At 32.6% G+C, this 25340-nt stretch overlaps 1 protein-coding gene across 3 annotated transcripts in view; it reads left to right on the top strand.

Moving 5' to 3' along the window:
- LOC145277775 (protein mothers against dpp-like) overlaps nt 1–25340 on the top strand; it is a 118975-nt gene that overhangs the window by 12152 nt on the left and 81483 nt on the right. Inside the window, exon 1 of one of the 3 annotated variants that reach the window (XM_080129524.1) lies at nt 15160–16641. The exons of the other annotated variants lie outside the window; for them this stretch is intronic. The gene's annotated coding sequence lies outside the window, so the exon portion shown is untranslated. Of the gene's footprint in view, nt 1–15159; nt 16642–25340 lie in introns of those variants that run through there. 3 annotated transcript variants of the gene reach the window in all.

Raw genomic sequence — 25340 nt, 5'->3', positions numbered from 1 at the left:
CTGACTTATTTCTGCAGTAAGCTGAAGCCTTCACTCTCTGTGATATTGAGATAGGCAGGTGCTCATATAGGCATTTCTTGGTTGTTTCCGTCTAATGCCCAATACAATTTGTGATGTCTTTGTATTGTCCATCAAATGCTGTTTTTTTTTTTTTTTTTTTTAGTGTCTGAGCTGAAGAATAAGAGATTCCACTGTAGCACTAAAAATTCCTCTTAATATTATTGGGAAGGGAGGACTTTTAGATGGTGCACAGTCCATCAGAGCCCCCCCCCTCCTCCACCAAACCTTGCTTTTGTAGATTTTGATGTCTTTTTTTCCCCTGGAGTAAAAGTTGCTGCTGGGGTATGCAAATTTTTGGATAGGTTTGATGTTTCCTTTTTTTCAGTTTTGAAGATAGCACTTGCATAACCACTTGCATACGTGTGAGCACACACATACATATGATATATACGCCTAAATAAAGACATACTTAACATTTGAAGAGATCTTAGTTATTAATAACTACAGATTGAAACATTGTCATGCCAGTGTAGCAAAACCTGTTACATATATGTATAAATAAATAAATAAATATATATTTCTTGCATTTAGATCCAAGGAAATACAACATTATTGTAGTAGTTCATATTTATGCTTGACACCAATAAAAAGAAAATTATATAAAATAAAAATGTTAAGAGGTTCAGGGCTTGGAGCAGGATTTTATAGGTGCTCTTAAGCGTCTGAAGGATATTAAATTTTATTCTGATTATCGATATCAATTTACTTCGATTCACTTCCAATCAATAGTGAGTACATTGTTGTACCCCCACCCTTAAAATTGAAAATGGTAAAATGTAAAAGAAAAAGTTTTTTAGTGTAGGTGGTAAATGAACATAATTTCTCCTTCATTTCAGAGAAATAATTTTGTCTATTTGATCAGTTGATGATTCCTGTCCATTCTAAAATTCTAACCAAATATAAATCAGGGTACTCCTGCAGTATTTTACCCACCGATTTCACGATCTTAGCCGAGCGTTGACGAACGCTTTCGGCGTTAACGCCGACGAAAGCCGAGAATTCGGAGCTACGGTGCAAGAACGCTAAAAGTATGTGAATAGCAACAACATTACAAGGAAAAGATATTACACACACACAACAAAATGGATAAAATTAATACACAAAAATTTGGATAAAATAAATCACAAACACTTACCGTAAGTTTTTTTAAAGTAAAATAAATTTATTTTGTTGAATATTTTTTTTTTTTTTTTTTTTTTTTTTTTTTTTTGGTTCATTTTGTTTTCCGATAGCTTTTTTTTTTGGGGGGGGGTAAGCAACAGTAATAAACACTTCAATGTTTTTTTTTTGTTTGTTTTTAACAAAACGTTATTAAACAGTAACAATGTTTTTTTTTTTTTTTTTTTTTTTTTTTTCCAGTAATGTTTGTAAGGGGGGGGGGGACAACAATTACTGTTTATCTTTAGTTCAGACTGGAAGATTTTCTACTGACTGTAGAGGCAAAGTAGGGAGCAAAGGGTTTTCAGAGGATGTGGAAAGAAGCTCCGGCACTTTTTACTGAGTGTGGACCCAAGCAAAAATTTTTTTTTTGCTTAAGTACGCATGCGCGCAATCGTAAGTCTGCGGCCAAAAAAAAAGGCCAAAAAAAAAAGTCAAATACACATTGAACACATTGACCTCAACAGCGATTTTTTTTATCTCTCGGAACTCGCCAAATACTGCTAAAGCTATAAATTAAAAGCTTATTTTCTGTTGTGTCACAAAGTTTACTGGTGCACTTCAGTACAGTGGAGTCCCATTTGGACGAATTTTTATGGAGGGAGGTTTACGGAAAAAGTGGCAAAGACGCTTTTGACAATGTGTTGCTGCATATATCGCAGTGGTATATTGTTTAAAATAAAATTTGACTTGTAAAAATTTCATTTCACATTTCTTTCACTTTTTGGATAAAAAAAAATCTCAACTTGTTGGTACATCTACAGAAAATCGCTGTTGAGGTCAATGTGTTCAATGTGTATTTGACTTTTTTTTGGCCGCAGACTTACGATTGCGCGCATGCGTACTTAAGCAAAAACAAAATTTTTGCTTGGGTCCACACTCAGTAAAAAGTGTCTTGGCTGATAGAGTATCGTACCGCTCGCCATGTTCTGGCGTTTTCCGATGGATGTCGATCAACGCTCGGCTAAGATCGTGAAATTGGTGGGTAAAATACTGCAGGAGTACCTAAATCAGACTAAAATGTTAATTGTTCGGTTTAGCCACGTTGAAATCCTAAAAGCAATGTTTACCAAGCATACAAATTTTCTGGTAAGAGATCTTGTTGTAGGCCTCCCAAGTGCTGGACTGACCAGATCTATATTGATTTAAAGCTTCCTTTGCTAATGGTGCAAAGATCACTCAAGCATCAAACAATATGGTAAAATTGTCTATTGAAAAGTAAACAAAGATACTCTAATGATTATACAACAACTTTTTAAGAAATAAGAATGTAAATAGTTTTTTTGTTTTTTTTTCTCACTAGTCATGTCTTTAAATTCTCACGTTTTCACTCAAAAGGCTTTTCATTTATGTTTTTTGTATTCGATCATAATTTCGATTGTGATACAATTATAAATTCTGTTCTAAATTCTTGAATTCTGATTTTTTTTATGTATATTAGGGGTGTACCGATTAATTGGCAGGCAATCAGTAATCGGCCAATTAATCAGACGATTAATTACTTTTCTCTTTCCTATTAAATTTAAATCATTTCATCACTACCAAGTGACTTATCAGATGGCTTTGACACATTAACATACTAATTGCTAATTTAACTCAACATTTGATTGTCTGGCCACTATTATGGCTTTTTGCCTTTATTAAACTGCTTCATTATCATCAGTAGAAAGTAGATGTAGAATCCAATTAGTGTTTTCCATGTTATTTTGAAATTTAAATTTGGATCTAGGAAAGTGGATGCTAACAAGTTTTTATCATTTAGATAAGATGAAAATCTCGTTTCCATTGTATTGTTAAATAGTGGTAAGGATTCCACTAAAGTCAGAAATATCAGAATTATATTGGACAGCTTTTGAAAGAAATAACCCCAAAGCTAAAATCGTAGGTATTATCGACATGGTTAAAGTTTTGTGACTTGCTTCTTTGATTTCTTCAAATGAACTCAGTAACTGAACAATTTTTTGAATAAATCTCTATTGGCAAGTTAAGGTAGCAATCTTAGTGTTCTAAATTCTTGTATGAAAAAAATGAACAAATCTCTTAAAAACAAATCCGCTTTGTGTGAATAATTCTGCTTAACATATATGCCATGAAAGTCCTTTCTGATTAATCTTTACCAGTTCAAAAACATTGTTATTCTGAAAAACAGCCAAGTTTGTTTGCTTATTTTAAAACTGGTAAACATTAATCAGAAGAGGCTTTTTCTGGCCATTTAACGTAAAGCAGAACGGTTTGCAGAAACTGGAAATAAATCACTTGTAAACAATCACAGCGTTAACTTGAACAAAGCCAATACAAAAATAAAATAAAGATGCTAAAATAATAAAAAACAATAATACTTGATGGTGAACGTTTTGAAAACGCTTAACATGTTGAGGTGTTTTTCTAACTAATCTATACTTTTAATGAACAATACAAAACAAGTGAATTAGGCCACAAGCATTGGACAACAAATTTTTTCTGTGTATTTGACTGGAGAAGGGGTTGAGGGAACCACATGAAATGGACGAATATGATCAGTGCCAAGCAAAGAAAATATCAATTGTATAAAGAACTCTATCAACATGCCACTCTCTCTTTTATTAAAAGTTCAATTGATGTTTAACATGTATGTTTACTTGATTACATTGCCATGATGAACAAAGTGAAAAACATGACATAAAATTATTACATTTTCTTGACGATACTCTCTAAGAAGTATTTGGTGTAAAGAGCTGGCATTTGGATATAGCATTCTATAATATGTATAGATTAGGCATGCAATATTTCAGATCTGTATCTGTTTTTGTGATGTGTGATTTTGAAATGTTTGACATTTGGTACTTTATTTCTACAACCAAAATTGAACATAGCATTTTTATTGACTTATAATTAAGTTGCAGCAGGAATTGTTTAAAAAAAAAAAAATAGGCATAATAATCATTATGTATAGAATTATATTGAATATTCATATTTACTGTAATTTAATTCATTTTTATTTGATGATACTTTAAAAATTGTCCATCAGTGCAATTTTTCTATTATAAATGATGTAATGTTCATTTTTCACACATCAAAAATGAAGGCCGAAATTGAATAAAAAATAATTGTACTTTTACTTCCTATTATCTTATACTAGGAGTAATGAAAGCATCTTTTGTGACATTTTTACTGGTTACTTTTTTTGTTGGTTTCAAAGTTGTAATTTACACATGTTCATGCTTCTTCACCCTCAGCAGGGTAGTGTATCCGTCTGATTCTGCTTTATTAACATCAGTGGAAAGTAGATGCAGAATGTAATTCTAAATAATATTGTGCTTCCTGTTAGCTCCAACTTTTGCTTTTTTTAAAATGAACCTTTCTGTAATGGTGTTACATATTAGTCGTAAAAGTTTTTGCTTATTTGCCATCCTTTGATCTGATGGTTTGATATAACTTGCAGGCAGCTGCATTCTTATTTTGGAAATTAACATCGAAATACTTCCAGCGGAAACTGGTTGTCATAATGGTTGAAATTTAGTTAATTTTTTATGTATTTAAATTACTTATTTGATATCTAATTAGTAATTTATCTCAATAAAATATACATTGCCTAAACTAGAAAAATAAAAATATATGTAATGGTGACAAGAGTCCAAAAGTGAGGAACAAGAGTATCACTGAAGAATGCTTTATTTTCCGTTCGCACATCTTTGCAATTTACTGTATAATTCCTCAACATGAAAACTGAAAGAAAGTAATTTTATTTGACAGTGATTTAAAGTAAAATATGATAATGTTAATTTAATAGGAAGAGAAAGGAAGGAAATTACATCTATTTGCCTCCAATTCAGTGCAGTTTAAGTCTACGTATTAACAGCATATCATGCTTGTTATTTGATATGGTGTAGATGATGCATGTCTCTTTGATAAATTTTCACAAGCAAAAGAGGGAGTTAATTTGTCTTCCTTTACAAAATAATTTAATTAATATTAGTATCATTTGACAACAAAATTTGCTGATAAATCAGCATTAGAAAACTTATTAATCGGACGATTATTAAAGGCCAATTAATGAGCAATTGCCCAATTTGCAAATCAGTACATCCCTAATATATATATATATATATATATATATATAGTAGGGGGGGGGCACCCGGCATTGCCCGAGTGTTTGGTGGGGGTGGGGTGTTAATGAAAACCTAAGAATAAGCGAAGTAAAAAAGGAAAACATAAAAACGAACGGTAAAACTTAAGCGGGGGGGGGGGGGTAATAAAAACATCGGAAAAAAAAACACAAAAAAAACTAACATAATGCAAACGAACGATGTTAAATGTAAAAATCAAAAAAGAAAACAGAAAAACAAACGTTAACCCCCCCCCCCCCCCAAAAAAAAAAAAAACATGTGAAAAATGGCTTAAATAAGCCTGTTTCGATATTAAAATTTAAAAAATCTGTGGGTACCCGGGTGTTTTTGGGTGTGTGTGGTCGGTCGGGGGTGTTAATGAAAACTAAAGAATAAACGAAGTGTAAAAAAAAAAAAAAAAAAAAAGTGAAAAATGGCTTAAATAACACTGGTTCAATATTTAAATTTAAAAAATTAAAAAAAAAAATCTCCTACCACGATTCGAACCCAAAACGTTTAGATAATGAACCAACGCTCTAACCAATTGAGCTAACACGACGTACATGAAATTTAGTCAGTTCTTCAACTATTTAAACTAAATCAGGTCATGACGTAGAACCGATCTCGTCATGAGAGGACGGTTTTTGTTGACCCCCCCCCCCCCGTAGAAAATTGTTGATTTCAGGGTGAAAAAATGAACGTTTTTGGCCAATTTTTCGATATTTTTCAAGCGAAGGATGGAGCTTCAATATGATAGCAAGTTTGTGAATTTTTGTTTTGTCTGTCGAAAGTTTTTAGCGGACACACAAACACACATACATACATTTTCGCGTTTATATATATAGACTAGTGGGGGTACCTAGCGTTGCCCGGGTGTTAGGTAGGGTGTTTTGTGTTAAATAAAAAAAGAAACCGGGGGAGGGGGGGTTTAAAAGTTGGTAGGATTGAACCCGAAGACCTGAGGCGAAGTTTGAAAATAAAATCGACCAGCCAGAATGAGTTAGTGAAAGATGTTTGAATTTATTTAAGTAAGAACCAAATTGACAGGTGCGCGCACGGAAGTCGTCGAACGTTACGACGTCAATTACCAGGTTTGTTTGTTATAAGCGAAGTAAAAAAAGAAAACGTTAAAACTTAAGTGGGGGGGGGTAATCAAAACATCGAAAAAAAAACCACAAAAAAACTAACGTAAGGCAAATGAACGATGAAAACAGAAAAACAAACACGTGAAAAATGGCTTGAATAAGCCTGTTTTGATATTAAAATTTAAAAAATCGGTGGGTACCCGGGTGTTTTTGGGTGTGTGGTCAGGGGTGGATAAGCAAAGTAAAAAAACAAAACAGAAAAACGAACGTTACGTGAAAAATGACTTAAATAACACTGGTTCAACATTTAAATTTAAAAAATCAAAAAAAAAAAAAGACATCTCACACCACGACTCAAACCCAAAACGTTTAGATAACGAACCAACGCGCTAATCAACTGAGCTAACAGGACTGCTTTTCCCCCCACATTAAAAATAATCTTCATGGGAGATTTAAAAGCAACACCATTTCTGCAAGTCATCTTTTTGAATAACTACGTTTAATTTGAACGCTTAACACTTTCAGTTGTGTCATGGCATAGCGGTAAGACGTCTGGTTTCTTTCACTTTCTTTGACGCCTTTACCTGCCTACTACCTTTTTTATTTTTACATCTACAAACACCCAGGCTAGTTAAAATATGAAATCCTGAATGAACAATTGCAGTCAATCAACAGACAGGCATGTTAACTTTTCCTGCTTTCTTTTACACCTTGAGCCTATATTTGTAATGGCTGTCACTCTGGTCAAGTTGAACCGGAATCTTTCAGAGCAATCTTTCTGATACAGCCCACTTTCGTCAATTCTGAGCAAAGTCTGGCGATATCGCTAGCCAATCTTTATTACATAGTCGAAAACTAAATACTAAAGTACTATCCTTCTTCACTGTGGCAAGTCGGTGCTTAATGCTATAGTATCAGAGCTATGGTGTTGGGAATTTTGTTTCTTCAGAAGGCCACCTAAATGGGATTGATTTAACATTTTGACTAAAAGACTAATGAAAATACAACCTTATGTTGCTCAGACCCTGTGTCTGTAGGGCATCTATGGCAAACAATGCATTTGCTAGTGTAGGGTTTAGGACCCTTCCATTATCAGAATCTGAAAGAAACTCGATAAGTCATTTGCAATTGTATTTTGAGTGTCACCTACACTGAGGATTGAACCTTGCAATTCCCAGAAAAGTGTAACTTACTACTGAATTTTACCAAGTACTTCATTCACTATGCCATGAGTTCTTGCGGACAATTTATGAATGACGGAACAAGAGCATCCCCCCTCCCCCCCCCCGATTAAATAAAGAGATTCATTAGAAATTTTGTGTAGTACCTAGAGTTCAACGTAAAGCTTCATGGATTTACATCTGAAAAATGTTGGAGATTACATTAACCAATGTGAAAATAACACTCAAGATGAGAACAGTAGTTCAAATAATCTAAGTACAAATTCTCATCTAAAAAATTCAGAAACACTGTTTTAATGTGTTTTACTTTACAGATGGGAAACTCTGGAGAGAAACTGTTTATGGAAATTCTGTTTGATATTAGGCACACAGGAAGGAAAGTTCTTTCTAATCGTGGTAGAAAGATGATTTCTTAAAACTAAATACTAAAGGAGAAAACATTAAAATAACAATACTTGTCTGTAAACATGGAACTGCAGAGAACAGAAGAGACTATCCCTCACTAGATTGTGAAGTTGATTTTGTACCTTGTCAAGGCAAGAAAGTATGCTGCCTAAAAGTATAACTGAATGACTACAATAGATTCAATTGTCTTTGAACTCGCCATAGTTAATTCCATAGTCCATGATGAACTATCTAACCCCCCTCTCTACCTCGTATCTGAAAAATACTATTTTAAAAATAGTTAATTTTTTTTTTTTATGTCATAAATTTATCTTTTGAAAATGTTTCTTTCAAAAGATTATTCAATAATGAATTTTGGACTTTAATGTCCATAATTCATTGTCTAGAGTTTCTGCAACTTAAAAAAAAAAAAAAATCTAACATGTTTATGACCTCACACTCGACAGATGAGTACTTTTAACTTTTGCTATTACAAGCATTTAACTACTTCACATTAAAAACAAAATTCTGTTTAAAACACTGAATGTAGCATGAGGTTATTTAACTCTTTATTTTCTATGAATGATACTTTTTTTTTTTTTATTAATGTGTTACTTAGTAAGGATAAGGATTAATAAGATGGATAGATTGTCATGTGAATAATGTAAAATTTTATGAAAAGATTAAAATGATGAATGGAAGCAAAAATACATAGGGGGATGTTTTTATGACAAACATTTAACTTTGGATTTGAAGACAACCATGTAATTTGCATGGAGGTGTTCCTGTGTTCCACAGATGGGAAGTTCTCTGAAAGTAACTCTGGAAATTCTGTTTGACATGAGATATTACTGAACAACTACTTTATACTTTTTGAATGTTATTTAGATTTCTACAACTGATTTAGGACATTTTTGCACTGCTGAATCAAGAAATGGCGCCGTTTGTCTCCATCAGGTCAGGTTTTTGTGCTAAGTTAATTTGAAAAAAAAGAACACCCCAAAAGATCAGATTTTGTGACGAAAGCAATTACATTTTTGTGGCATTATCAGCTGATTTATCATCCTAAATATGTTTTTAAGAGAAAAAAATGTTTTTCCAGCAACATATATTCATTACCTGATAAAAACATTAATTACTGCAAACTAAATGGTTGGCATTAATAAACATAAGTATAGGTAAATTGCATGTTGCTTCACCATTGTTCAAACCTCAGGACTTGAACTTCTGTTTCTTCAAACTTCTGGAATGCTCAACGGCAGGGAGGTCTCTTTTTCAGATTCCAACAGTAGTTAACCATCATGACTGCGACCCTGATATCTGGTCTCTATCTCTTTCAGGTTCAGATGGAATCTCATTCCCTACTTGTCACTCATTGAACCCAGGTTCTTGGGAAACTGGTCCATATGTGAAAATACGTTGTACATCTTTACTCTCCTGTTGCAACCCAGGTTTCTGAAAGCAGTCAGCATGTTAAGTTCTGCATAGTTTCTGGCCTTATTGTTGCTAAGAAAGTTCTTCATTATCAGAACAAATGCCTTCCACGCTTCCAATTCCACTTTGTTCATTGAATTTTCAAACTCTGGATCTCTGAGATGCTGGATTCGACAACTGTTAAAGATGCCAGCTTTCAACTTCATGGTCAATCTCAGAAAAACCTGGCACAGGTGAAGCAGTCACCATCATTTGTGAACTGCTTCATATGCAGCAATGAGAAGTGGACAGAGATAAATCTTCTCATTGCTGCATATGAAGCAGTTCACAAATGATGGTGACTGCTTCACCTGTGCCAGGTTTTTCTGAGATTGACCATGAAGTTGAAAGCTGGCATCTTTAACAGTTGTCGAATCCAGCATCTCAGAGATCCAGAGTTTGAAAATTCAATTTAGCTCTGTTAAAGGAAGAGCGAAATCCGATTAGCTAGCCGTTTTACATTTTTATTTTTTAAAGTCCATGTGAATTGGTCTTTTTTTTTTTTTTTTTTTTTTTTACCAACGATTATTAAATTTTGTACCCCCCCCTCAATTCAAATATATATTCTATACATCATAATGCTCGATTCATTAGTTTAGGTGTGAATCTTATTCATAAAAAGTAAAAAATCGTTTTGTAGCTTAAAGTCGTCGTCTTGTACTTCTATCGGTGAACTATCTGTGATATGATGCTATCCTATCACCAATTTTATATCCAACTACGCTGATATCTATTTAATACATCTTAGAGAATATCTACCTAAGTAGTTTGTCATTTGGCTTTTTATGTACAAATATTAGATGAACTAAAATGACTAGTAAACCATAGATGAGACCTTGATGGTTAGTTATAATGTACACCTTTGGCATCAGACTTTCCAAGAATTTTTATACATTTTAACAGTTGCTTAATTGACAATGATAAAAAAGAATGTCTTGACTGTAAATCGTGTCATTATCAATAAGTGATTGTATGAGGGTTGTTCCAAAAGTAATGCTTCCTCTTTTTAATTTAAAAAGAACTATGCAAACAAGAGTGGTACTGTTAAAATGAGCGACCTTCTGTGCTGTAGAATGTATTTTACTAGATAGTCAGTATTTTCAATGCATTTTTGCCAGTGATGGAAGAGTCTGTTTTTCATGGCTGCGGTTATGACATTGTTACTTGGAGAAATGCTACCCACATAATGTGTGCTTCAGATGTCTGAACAAGTGGAAGTCTGATGCCAGGTCTGGACTATGGTGGGTAAGACAGCACCATCCAGTCAAACTTTGTCACACATTCTGTGGTCTTGAAATGTGTGTGGCTTGGTGTTGTGTTGCAAACAGAATGTTTCCCTTTTCTCTGGCCATTGCATGGGCAATCCAAGCCTTCAGCTTTGTCTACTTTTCAACATAATGATTAGTTGACAGTCAACCTTGGTTCTAAGTAATCCAGGATGATGACCTCTTTCTTGTCCCAAAAGAGTATGCATATTACTTTGTCTGCATCTTGTATTTCTTTGCTGGGGAGTGTGTGGTGCGATTCCATCGACTGTTTAAACTCTGGCTTGTAGTGGTGACACCACGTCTCGTCGCCAGTTATGATATGGTCCAAGAATCTTACCTTCGGCTTTGTACTGATTCCAGAAGTACTGAGTGACATCCCGTCAGTGGTCGTTTTAGTCCTGCGTAAGCATTCATGGAACACATCTACCATGTACTTGCTGTATTCTAGAGATGACCTCGTTTTCAGTTCACTGACACCAACATTCAACTCTACGTGCATTTCATTCACCATTATCTGTTGATCGAGGCGCACAGTGTTTTCTAGGGTGACGGCTGTGCGTGGGTGTTTGGAGCACGCTTTGTCACTAACATGTTTATTGCCACTCTGAAATTGATGAACCCATCTTCTGTGCTGACATCAAATGAGTCAGTTTTGTAAATGTTCAGCAAGCACGAGTAAATGTTGATCAAATGAATTTATTTATTTTTTTTTTTTTTTGCATCGAGGAACTCTATGCTGCATGTCTGCTTCTGACACCTGTCCATAATGTCTTCGTCTCACATCATCAATATCTGTAACAGATGTAACTTTCAAGTCATTAATGTATAAGTTTAGTCAGTCATAAGCATCCAATTTGTAATCTCCTCTGATCTATTTGGGTGGAATAAAAAATAGAAGGCATTACTTTTGGAATGACCCTTGTATTAACCTGCATATATTAATATTTTGCAAAAACTAAAATGGTTATCGTTAAGATTGTCTGTTCCTTTTGGTTTCTGATGTCCATTTGACTAGATAATTAAACATGATCAAGAGTACAAAAAAGCTATTCTTAACATGCGGAAAGAAACGAGCTTTCATGTTATCTAAGAGGAAAATAATCATTAATCAGAAGGACTCGTATCTTGCTTGTCACTGAGAGGTGGTCTAAAAGTAATGCTTGCCAAAGTACAGTTTCTGTAAAATATCACAAATCATGAGTGAACATCATTTGTACCTTCTCGACAATGTCAATGAATGTTGAATGTTGATGCATTACATGTTCTTTTCTATGTGGAGTACTGTTGTCATATCTAAGCTGATGAATCTGTTCCATTTTGAAGGTTCTTGATAAGGTGCAGAAATTTGTAATTTGATTGGTTCCCCCACCATTCTTCTCTGCTAGCTCGCTCGCTCTCTATCTCTCTCTGAGATATTTCTAGTCCCTATCTTTTTTATAAATACTATTATGGCCTGTGTTCTTCAGAATTGTCTGATCTATTTTTTGCTTCCTTTGTTCAAGCTCATTTGACTGACTGATTTAGTGGTCTACATCAATTTGCTGTTTTGATACTTCATTGTAATACAGCTTCCTATTCCAGTAACTTATTTTCAAGAACTTTGGTTTTGTGGAACTCTACTATTCGTTACTGATTTCCTCCTACCTAAAGCTTTGGTCTTGAGCATGTCTTATATTTGCAATAATTATCTTCCATTCTTGTGAACTCCTGACATCAAGTGGCTTAGTGCCTTGTTCAGAGCGATTGCCATAAAAAACAAATTACAGTATTTCTTTTATTGTTTTAGTGTCATATTTGTCTTACTGAACCTGGACATGTTTTGTATTGCTATATTACTTGCTACTGTTATTTCTTGGCAGTCCTAACAAGATTTTCAGACCAGACTGTACTTTGTGAAAGAGATAGTTAAAAAAAAAAAAAAAATGTATAGAGATCTGTTCAAAGTGTTCCCAGTATTTAAAAAAAAACAAAAACTTGTACAATTTGATTTTATACTTTTTTTTACCTGCGGGATTAAATCTCTGAATAAATAGTGCAATTAGCTTAATAGCTTGAAATTAATTTTATATTCATTTTAAAGTTGAGCAAAATGGTGAAAATTAAGATTTTGTAAAAGTTAACTGTAACTTTAGAAAAATTAAAATTAGTAAAGTTAAGTAATTTTTGCAAATGAGGATAACTTTGGAACCACAGATTTTAATAAGACAAGTGAGCATACAAGAAAATTTATAAACAATTTAAATAACTTAAAAACAACCTCAGGATTTAGATTTAATAACCTCAGATTTGTTAAGATGGTTAATGTGTTGAAATTAACTGGTTTGTCAATTCTACCTTAGTTTAAAACAAAATTTAAAGTTGAAATTAGAAAATTTTTTGCTGTAAAATAGACTTGAGATTAATATCCCCTCCCCCTCCCCAATCAATTTAAATTTTCTTGCTCCAAATTTTATGGATTTTGCATTCATATAGACCATTCTAACTTTTTAGTGGTTATGTGCTATTTGGGTTAATTTCATGTGTGAAAAGCAAAGTAAAAAAAATAAAGTTATATTATTTATTTATTCAGAAGATATGGTTTTTAGCTCATTTAAAGTCAAAATATTGAAGTTTTTGCTTTGTGGCTGAAATGGACTCTACAGAAGAAAAACACAACTTCATTCCAAAGACATTTAAGGTTTGCCACAATTATATATAGCAAGATTCAATAAATGATTTCTCTTCATTTAGAACAGATTAATAATTTTTAGGAAATAATCTTAGTTTTTTTTTGTACAAGATCACAAAGAACCATAGATTTTTAACGGTCATTGTTTCATAGCACTGCCAAGCTTATTGTAAAGCATGTTACTCTCTTCAACCTTCCCCCACGTTTCACTCTTTTCCCTTACTTGTCTTGTATATTGTTTTAACAGCGTCGGTTACCACGGCTCTCCAAATTGTAGAGCAATGGTAATCTCTGGAAAACGAGCAATGACGGTAGTTTCAGTCTTGATTCGGGGTGGGGTCTATCTCCCCTATCGGTTAAATACGCCCCTAGATACCAACCTGAAAATTTCTACAACTGGGTGCGGTACATACAGCATCTAGCCTTCCCAAATGGCCAGGCTCGTCGTTGCTTAACTGGTGATCTGCAAGAACTGGTGTGTCAATGTGATTGTGTTGTATAGACATTTGTCTTTATACTTGTCTTAGTGATACTAAAATCCTGCAAAACACATGTTAAGTCATTTGCCTCTTTTTAATTGACCTTACAATAGTGACAAAAACTTTCAGTCACCTTGTATAACATCTACCATTTTGCCATTAATTATAGACAACTCAATGTTAATAGAAAGGACATTTTTGTAAATAGTAAACACTGAAGAAGATTTCATTGTATGTGCTGCATCAATAAATGGTTTAAGATGCTTCAAAACAATGCCATGTTTTTTTTTTTTTTTTTTTTCACATAAACACAGAACAACAAAGTAACAATGAATTTGGAAGTTTTGTTTGACAAATGAGTTTGTCATCTACAAGAACTAAAAGGAAGCTCTTATGTAACTGGTTTCACTAGTATTATTGTTGATATCTTCAAGTTATGTTGAATTTGGTGAGAATCAGGACCATTAATACAAAAGTTTACCATGGTTCATTGCAGGATATTTTCAAGCCAGAAAAGTTTTTATTCTGTGGATTCTTGGAATTCACAATAAGTTTTAATTACTTCTACAATATATACTGATAGATTAGACTATTTTGTATGAATCTATCTCATTACAGGTGGGAATAAATATGGAGTGATCTTTCATATACAAAGTTTTTAATACTTGTCTAGAGAAAAGTTGACACTGTATATCAGGGCATAGATATCCTGTACTGATGTCTGGCTTTTTTCTATTCATCCTTTGATTTCCACTTCACCAACAATGACCTCTCATTTAGCTCTGGGGTAATTTGTTGTATTGTTTCATCTTCAATTTTAACTGGCAAAGCCTCTAAAATCTTGAATTCAGTTCTTTTAGAAACATCCTTCCTGAAATGTTTTCTAGGTCCCCAATATTAAAAGCCAGTAAAGCTACTTTGCACTTCAAACATGAGATAAAATGTTTGAAATTGTTCTGGTTTATTTTTCTGAAGCTGAAGTATAAATGACTGAATAAAAATTTTTTTTTTTTAATTTTGCACAAGAAAAAAACGTTTCATACAATTCCAGATGAATAAGTCTAAATGCACTTCTAATGAGCTATTAATGACAATTTTATTTCAAACACTATTCTAAAATTGAATTTTTAAAAAGGTTTCATCAATATGCCTCCATTAAGATCTGGCAATCTCAATTTTTTATTGTTTGTGTTAACATCTGTCTTTGTGATAATCATATTTGGTTCTAGTTAGCTAGTTATATCAAGTGGCTTCATGCCTTGTTTGGAGCAGATTCCATTAAAAAAAATTAAAATGCTATAAATTCTCTTAAGTTTGCTCTTCTCAACACACTAGCAGGGTGATTTGATGTTGCAATGATGATCAACGAATGTTTCATACTCCCATATTTTTAGTGATCAAAATCAATAAAATTACTCATTTTTTAATCAAATCAATTGATTGCATGCTCTAATTGGAGACCCATCGCAATGCACCTGGACGAAGCTTCACATGCCTCTCACAGTGACTAAGTTTACAATAAAAAAAGTAATCTACACTGCACTGTATAGAACTTTTGATTTTATAAATTTTTTTTATATATAATAGCTTGCATTAAAGTTTAAGATACAAAAGTTAAGTATCATGCTTTAATTGTGCTCTAAAACAGAAACATTAGTTTCGAACACACCCCTGTCATATCGAAGAGCCTACTGTTGATTTTATATGCCTGGCGTTACTAGTTATGTGGTGATAGTGGCTTGAATTTAAGTTTTAAACGAAAAAGTCATGTGTCCTTGTGAAATTGTGTTTGAAACAGAAATATTCATATTTTTCTTATCATATCAAACAACCTACTGTTGATTTTATGTTACGCCTTTTGGCTTGTGTAGTAATAGAACTTCTCAAATGCATTTGTGAAGTCAGGCTGTGTAAGATGTTAACTTTGGTTAAAATCGCCTGTTCCTTCTTTCATTGGATTATTTCGATTAGCGATACTTATGAAAGACATTCCGATAAAAAAAAACCTAAGAACACTGCCAGACACATAAAGGAACTTTATGTGAAATGTCATAAAAATCGACCCAGCTGTTTGAGTTCATAGGGAAGGAACTCAATACAGACTCACAAAGTTCCTATTATATAATAGATAAGATTATCAACATTTATTTCTAATGCAATGAATCTTTTGTCCATTCTATTTCATTTTCTCACATAAATAAATCAATAAAATGGTTAAATCTTCACTAATTAGTGGACAACAACTCATCTATAGTCTTCAAGAATTTGTTACAGCAAATTTTATTTACTAATGTCAAGACCCGTGGAGAGGGAACCACTTGAGGATAAGGGTTACTTAAATTGTTAAATGGACGATGATCACCTCCACGAAAAGACTACAAACAATTGAGATGAGCAGTTTATTTAAAAGGGAATGATTATCCAAGAGAATAGCTTGAGTATTTATCATTAGACTCGGTACTATAGTTGGGTTAGGAAGCCACCTTGTCATGTCTTGTTTCACAAGTGATGTTCTAAGAAACTTTGTTCATAAAAAATTACTTTATTTCTTAAATTATAAATAAATAAAATATCAGTTTAAAACCTTGGTAAAACATTTGCAGGAACTTGCTGATTCTAAATATTTTATTGAATTTGCTTGATGAGCTGATGCGTGGACATGAAAACATTTTTTTGCTTTGTGGAAAAATTTCAAGAAAAATCAACTATTACAATATAAAAATTTCTTTTTTATATTTTTTTATATAGTGAGTCTTCAGGCCTCCTGAATGGTGATTTAAGTGGATCCATGGGAACTTCGGTGGGTTCTAGAATTTCTTCATAAATTGTAAAGTAGTTGAATACAGTATGTTCTAAAATTTATTATTGAATGTTTGGAATATTCTCGATAACCAATCAAAGCCTTTTCGATGATAAATCTTGGAAACCTATTTTTTCAATTTTTTATGTTTTAGCCCCACTCCATTTAAACAAAAAAAAAATTGGCAATTTAATTTGCATAGCAAACTGAACTTTTCATCTAAAAATTAAACAGTAAATTAATGATTTTATAATATAAGAAGTTTGTGTTTGATATAGTAATTTAGATTTAAGAGATTTTCTCTGAAAATATTAACTTTGCATCTCTTTCTATTCTTCATCCATGCCAATGAAAAATTTAATTTGTTTAAACAAAAAATAGTAAACCCTAAAATTCAATGCTGTATTGATAGTAATACTAAGATTAAAAAGGAAAAATTTGGAATAAACATTTTCGGTGCGGGTAGTTGTAGCTCTAATCTGTATAACCCTCACATCTAAACTTTTTTTTCTTTATACTGATTTACTTGGATTAAAAATAGAAAACTTCTCACATATAATAGGTATCCCAAACCAAAATTTTATTTTCATTATATCTAAAAAAAAAAAAAAAAAATGAATGTGGTCATATAGATTTTTGTAAACCATGAACAAAAGTACCAAATATATTTTGGTAGCTCAATTAGCCATCAAGTTGTGATCGTTGAAAATTTGCTATTATGGTCCAGAAGCCAAATTTCATAGTATATAACTAAAAATGTAAGCTACTAACAAGTGAAAAATCCTTATAAATGTAATGTCATCTTGTGATAAATGAAAATTAATACTAATGAAAGCAATAATTATTAGATGAAACCAACCTAAACACTAGGCAAAATCCCACTACCAACAGGAAAAAAGTGCAAATATGACACGGAAATGCAACTTTGACTGTTCATATCAATTTCATTTCAATAGCTAATGTATTGAATCTTCTTGGGATTCATAACACATTAGAGATCAAGATAATTTTTTTCTTTTAATTATAAATTGATTAAAACTACTCAATTGTGGACCATATAAAAGCAGTCGAACAGACAATTTGGTAAAAAGGGCAAAAAAAAAAAAAACCCAACAATAAGATTTAGAACTTTTTTTCAAGCATTGAAAAACTTTCAACTTAAAAGACAAGTAAACAAGTAAGATATTTTATAGGCAGAAGTTACTACAATTCCTTTCCTTATTGATTTTCTCTCAGAATTCTTTCATAGGTTTCTGCTATGGTAGATATATCGAACACTCCAAATCCTACCATCGCTTGAAACTGGCATCACCTCAAAACCCCATCTGTAAACAAACGCTGACTCTACCTGTGCAATGTCATCTGACAAAGGCCATCGAAAAAAATCTTTTCTACCTTTGGTTTGTGATAAAAATTTTATTACAGCGCTGGATGCAGATATAAACTCAATGACTTGACCAATGTAAAAATTGGTGTCATAGTAGACAGCAACTCCTTGTCCTTGATACTCATAACTGAAGATATCCTCAGATGGTTCTTCATCACAACTGCAGGAGTTATCTGAATGTTTAGCAGATTCACTAAGGGACTTTTTTTGTTGCTTTGGAGGTGTAAATGAATTAACTGGATTTCTTTTCAAGTAGTCAGAGAGCAGCTTCCTGTTGAACTTTATTTCCACTGGTGTTTTTGACACCTAACACAACCTTGAGATATCTTAGTTCAAGTTTATCAAAAACACCTGATAGAACATACAGCGGAGTTACTATCTTTAAGAATATATCTGAGAAAATTGACCACATCCTGTCTGCTCATCACTCAGCTGACATTCACATTTGTGGTGACTTCAATGTCCATAACATGGAATAGCTGACCCACTCAAATAAGACAAATGATGAGGGGAGGTTCTGTCATGATTTTGCCATTGCCTATGACCTCACTCAGATTGTTCGCGAAACCACCCGTGTGCCCGATACTACCGGTCAGTATGCAAGCCTTCTAGACCTTTTTCTCTCAACTTCCCCTGAGCTATGTTCATGTAAGTACTTTTTGACAGACCGTCTTTTTAAAAATTTACCAAAAATCAGGTAATTATCCAATCAATACGAAATTTTCAGCAATTATTAAGAGAAGAATGAATTTTATAACAGTGTATTTATTTTTCATAAACAATATTTATATATGTATTTTTTTTTTTTTTGCTTACAACCTCCCCCCCCCCCCTGTTTTGAGGGGGTTCCAAATATGCTTAAAATAATCTTCTGAAACTGAACAAAACATTGTGTTGTTGTAAGGGATAGGATTATAGATTAAAAAACAAAAACAACTTGTTTGCATACCTTATTTTGATGTCTGAATATCAGAATATCGATTGCGTTTAATTATTCCGCTTTTGAGTTTTGAAGTGTGAAATTCAGTGAATGTTAAGTAAAATAATTAATGTTAAGCAAAACAAAAAAAGCCATTTTAAAATCTTTGATAAATAAATTAACATTTTTTAGCGAACCGAATAATCTATAACCATTATTAAACAGGGAATGCTTTGAAGAATCGATACAAAAAAAAATCGATAAATATTGTGCCCTTTGTGTTAAAAATATCATTTTTTCAATCCCGTTTGAAAACGTTTGCTGCCTTTCGACTACGGTGGACCAAATGCGCTGAAATAATTTTTTTTATTCTGCTTTAAATTGCCTCTCTCCCATTTTGGGGAGCCTGACCCACATACACATACACATTAAAAACTAAACCTTACAAATGGTCATCCATCTGGTACTGGCTAGCCTCAACATTAATAATACATTGAAATTTTCGTCACTGAAAAATAATTAAAAAAAAATTTTTTTTTGGCCTGTTTTTCGTAGTTTGCTTTTTATCAATTACAAATGTAAACATTGTATCAAATCGACACGAAGTAACTGGTTGCCTATATGAATAAGTGGAATTATTTGAAATCAAGGTACTTATATTATAATATTTTTGCATATTCTCATAGAAAATCACCCTAAATAATCTTAGACAAGAAATAAACAAATTAATTCTTTAAAAAACCCTTTTTTACTATTTATATACGTTTTTGTGCAAGACAATGTCAATTGTAAACTTTTGGAAAATTTAACATTTAAAATTTAATTAAAAATAGTAGAAAAAGTTTTACATTATTCTGCTTTCTATATGATAAAATTTGTTATCTTTCTGAAAAAAAAAAAGTTATTCAGAAATAATGGATTTTAATAAATTTAATTTCCTTTTAAAATAACAACTTGATTTTTCAGACATTTTTGGCGGTATCTAGATTATAGTGTTAAAAAAGCTTCAACCAGAACTTGCTCCCATACTTACAAAACTGTTTAAGCATTGCCTTAAGGAGAAGTGCTTTCCAACACCCTGGAAAACCTCATCAGTATGCCCTGTATTTAAGAATTCAGGTGATAAGTCATCTCCCTCTCAGTACAGACCAATAAGTCTCCTGTGTGTCATGAGTAAGTTGCTGGAATCCATATTAAATAGAGAAGTAGTCGACCACTTCAGCAGAAATAACCTTCTTAGTGACACGCAATATGGTTTCCATTCTGCTAGATCTACAGCAGATGTGCTAACTGTTATATCTCGTAGGATTAGCGAATCTCTCGACAAAAGCTTCCTTTCTAGGGCAATTGCTCTTGACATATCAAAGGCCTTCGATAAGGTATGGCATAAAGGCCTACTTCACAAGATTTTCAGCTATGGTATAACTGGAAATGTTTTCTAAATCATTTCTCTCTGATAGGCTCATAAGGTTAGTGGTTGATGGGCAGAAATCAGAGGCCCACAGTATTAATGCTGGAGTCCCTCAGGTGTCGATCCTGAGACCAACTCTCTTCCTGATCTATATCAATAATCTCCCAAAACGCACAAATCATTCGTTGACATCTATGCTGATGACATGACCATGTATGGCAACACATCCAAGGCTGTAAATGACAAAGTTCTCTCTGATTCTCTTTCCTCTGATCTTGAGCACGTGGTACAGGTGGGGGGAAGAGGTGGCTAGTTATCTTTAATGCATCTAAAACCAAGCTCCTATCTCTACATCATAAACGCTCTGATCCTCTATCTGACATCAATTGAAATGGATCGCTATCGTCTAGGGGAGGCCCCATGTATTGATAAGCTTCTGGGTTTGACCTTTACTCCTGATCTGAAATGGAACACGTACATCAAGTCTGTTGCCAAGGTCGCTGGGAAAATGGTGGGATCCTTCTACCGCTCCAGAAGATATCTCACTACTGATACAATTCTCTATCTATATAAAAGCCAAGTACGTCCAAGGATGGAATACTGCTGCCACATCTGGGCAGGAGCTGCTAAAAAAGCTTATCCTACCTTGTGGCTTAGTGGAGGATGCCCTTTTCTCTTCCCTGCAACCTCTCTCCCACAGAAGAGACGTTGCGAGCCTATCTTTGTTTATCGTTATTTCCATGGCAAGTGCTCGCCCAAGCTCCAATCTCTGGTTCCCCCTCGCCAATCTTTCATGATAAACACCCGTCTAACTGAAACCACTGTCAATAATTTTCCCCACTCTTTATCTGTGCCTAAATCAAAACGTAGATTCCATGAACAAAGCTTCTTTCTTAGAAGAGCACGCCTGTGGAACTCTCTGCCGCTTGCCTGTTTCCCACCTGACTACAACTTGGATGTCTTCAAGTCCAACAAAAACAAATTCCTGATGAACTGCCCCCTTAAGTAATGACACTTTATCAAATCTCCAATACTAACGAATATCACAACACTATCCCATTGATTAATGCACATGCAATAACCCTTATCTCGAGTGGTTTCTAGGTCTTGATAAGTGGTGACCTCCATGAAAAAAAAAACTCGGGGGGGGGGGTACTTCTACAGTTTATCACTAAAAATGGAGACGCCATTTTTTTCGTGCACCTGTCGTTAAAATCCGAGGGAGAAATCAGTATTTTAAACTATGATCGAAGCATGAAATAAATAACAAAATTAAATTAGATAATGATTCTTCAGTTTCATTTAAATTTGTTGTTGACCCTTTAAAGTTGCTTTAATTAAAAAAAATGTTTCATTAAAATTTTTTATTTGTTCGGAAAAAACCCCCAACTATTTTATAAAAATCCAATGTTGCTTTCATTACAAAATTGTTTTATTAAAATTATATTTTCTTATGCAAACTTTTCAATAAATGTTTTTACAATTATATTTTGATAAATTTCCATATAGTAAATGTTTTGGTTTTCAATGGCGCTTGCTCAGTTTAGACAATTATGAATGTCATTTTCATTTTCTGTTTTTAATAATAAAAATATATATACGTTTTATGAAAAACGTTTCCGTTTTCATTAATTAAATTAAATTAATTACGGATATATGTTCTCTTTCACTTTATTTACTTTTTTTTTTTTTCATAGTTCTCTCTGTAAGTAATTACTATCGTGTTTAATTTTTTGTTATTTATTTCTAACTTTGGTCAAAGTTTAAAATACTGATTTCTCCCTCGGATTTTAATGACAGGTGTGCGAAAAAAAAAAGGTGTCTCCATTTTCGGCGATAAACTGTAGAAGTACCGTTTCAGTAATTATTAAATAAAAAATGATTTTTACAGTGAAGTTAATTTTTTCATTTATGCGCCACGTGCACATAACTTATATTTTCAGTTGTTTTTTAAGTAATGTACAGTGTAATAAAAAAATAATTTAACAAAATCTTCAAATTTATCAAAAACGCCCGATAGAACATGCACATTTTTATGTGAAGTTATTGACTTGATGCACATAACTTAAAACTTAGCTATATTTTATCAATTTTTTTTTTTTAACTAAAAATGTTTTCTTTTGGTTTAAAATGTACCCAGTTTAATTTTTAAAAGAATTTAACAATACTGAAGTTTATCCAACCGAAAGAAGATATAGAAAATAAACAATTAACATTATTTTTTAAATTGCAAATTTTCATTTCTTTTATTGATGTGCTTGTCGCACTAAAAATATTGTTTTAAACAATAACTTTAACTTGTAAATAGACAAAAACAAATCCATAGTGAAACAAGTTGTGTTTACGTTGTGCCTCGTTTGCGCTGACAGTTGATTTTCGTGATGATACTTCTTACTTAGGTCACTTGGGATTAAGTTGTAAAGTTTCTGTGTAGGTACGTTCACTTTTATTAGTGGCGCTCCTTAATTTAAGAGTGTAATAATGACACCAACAGATTATTAAAGAGGAGATATTTCTTTACAAAACGGTGTGATTTTTGGAATTTTTTCAATTGAATTTCTTTCATATTTTTTTTCACTGAAGTTTTCAAGTTGGATTTTTTTTGTGAAAAACAACGCCCTTTTTTAAGCTCACCATATTTATAAGTGACCTTTTTTTCTTTATACCTAGAGACTCATATCGTGCGCACCAAATTTGAAAAACACCATTTTTTTGTGTAAAAAATAGATAAATAAATAAATAAATAAAGCTGCGTTCACCAAAATTAGTGACATAACTTGAAGTAGTCTGGAAAAAAAAAACTAAAGACACAAGAAAAAGAATTATATATCTATAAAGCAAAAAGATTAAATTTTATTTAAATCAACTTTATCAAAATAACCAAAAAAATGAGATATTGCAAGTTGAAGTTAAGGGAAATTTAACTTTATTTACCAGTTTTCGCATGGCCTTCGGGACAAGATCAAAGTGTAGTATCTGTTCTTCAGATGCTGCACTTCAATTTCTTGTTCTGTCAGTGGAGGATAAATCCTTCACGACTGAGACAATTCCACGTTAAAAACTGACCCTGGTGTCTAACTCTGTCGCGTGGGGAGGCATTGTAAATAGGAACTAGGCTAGTTTGGGATACCTACATATAGTTTATTACACATAGTTCTTGTAAATTAATAGGTTATGCCTTTAGTTAGAAAATATTTATTGTAATTAACAAAGATTGAATTGACCAAAATGGGCAACTTTTTTTTTTTTTCTAAGTTTATTTATCTACAAATATATTTGAAACTAGCAGGACTGTGTACCAGCGTTGCACGGTGGAAGTATGCCCCCGCCCCCCACCCCACCCCACTTGTAAAAAAAAAACAAAAAAACTATGGTTGTTAGTGGGAGCCACTGCTGGCCCAGTAGAATAGCGGGCACTGGTGCATTTCATATATATTTATCGATTGAAGAGTTTAGCTTCCAGATAATTATATTTTCTAATGATTTTTTCAGAAAAAACAATATTACGGAATATTATTAAAGGAAATATGTAGTGTAAATACAATTGTTGGCAAAAAATAAGTTTGTTTTATTTTGTTCAATAAATTTCCATATTTATATTTATCTTTTGGCAGAATAAAAAAACTCAACGTTGTTGACGTAGATATCAGTGTTTGTTAGATTTTAGGAAAAATCTGAATAGAAAAGTCCCAAATATTTAGCTAAATTCCTCAATGTATGAATACATATGTAATGTATAGTTTTGAAATGTCACCAGTGAACACTGTATTTTTATGCTAAAAGAAATCTGTTTATTAATAGTTTGATGAAAGCATCGTCATTGTTAAAGACGGCACTGGTGTTTTATTTTGTTATTAGAAAAAATCTGAAGGTAAAAGCCGCCAATATATTGGAGCTAAAATGTTCGATATTTAAATACATAAGTAATGCATCATTTTCAAACATCAATAAATAATTGATTATATTTTCTCATGATTTATTCCGAAAAAAAAAATATGGAATATTATTAAAGGAAATAGGTAGTATAAATACAATTGTTGACAAAAAATAAGTTTGTTTTATTTTGTTCAATAAATTTCCATATTTATCTTTTGGCATAATATAAAAAAAAAGACATTTCAGAGCTGACCTTTTCAATAAAGTTAGTAAAAAATAAGGTTTTTTCAATTTGTTTGATGAATTTCCGTATTTATCTGTCGGCATAAAAAACGCAATGTAGTCGGCATTGTCAATGAAGACGTCAATGTTTGTTTATTTTAAGTTTTTAGGAAAAATCTGTGTGTAATAGTATAAGAACTGTTTTGGTGATGTAATGAGAAAACTTCATTGTTGTAAATTTGTCTCTTAGCAACACCATAGTGTAATGTTATGAAGCAAGAAACTAGATTCTGGAATATGAGAATTTTCAAAACTCGTCCAATCAGAATGGACAGAATTTAGTGAGGAAGACGTTATTATGAATCAGAAATAGGAAAGATTGTCATCTCTGTATATATGAGCCAGTTACAATCTGTGTAAATTCAGTATCTGTGGAACATATAGAATGACAACTGGTAGTGGTAGGACTAAATATTTAGAGGAAAATAGGGACGCCTTCTTCTGAAGATATTGTGATGGTGTTGTTCAGCGGCTGCAATGTAGTATTTTATTATAACAGAATGTGTATAAAATGGGGTTTGAAAGCTACATAAAATAGTGGCTATTAGGCTAGATGTATTACATTTGTATGTGGCATCTGTTGTTGCAAATCTGTGGTACTTTGGTCCTGAGGGGAATTGTCTTTTTATTATATAAGAGATAAATTTCAATCAAATGTTTACACCTCTTTATTTAGAGTTATAAATATTGTTTGATAAAATTATGAGAACATTAAAACCCTTGGTATAAACAAAATGTGTTTGCAGCATTTAGTAATCACATTTCCACACAATATTCTCTCAATGTTATAAGTGATAGCATTTTTCTCATTAACTTGTAAACAA

This window comes from Euprymna scolopes, chromosome 6, assembly GCF_053919585.1.
Source record: "Euprymna scolopes isolate OS-2025 chromosome 6, ASM5391958v1, whole genome shotgun sequence".
Classification (NCBI taxonomy): domain Eukaryota; kingdom Metazoa; phylum Mollusca; class Cephalopoda; order Sepiida; family Sepiolidae; genus Euprymna; species Euprymna scolopes.
This window is presented reverse-complemented; position numbering and strand designations above follow the sequence as displayed.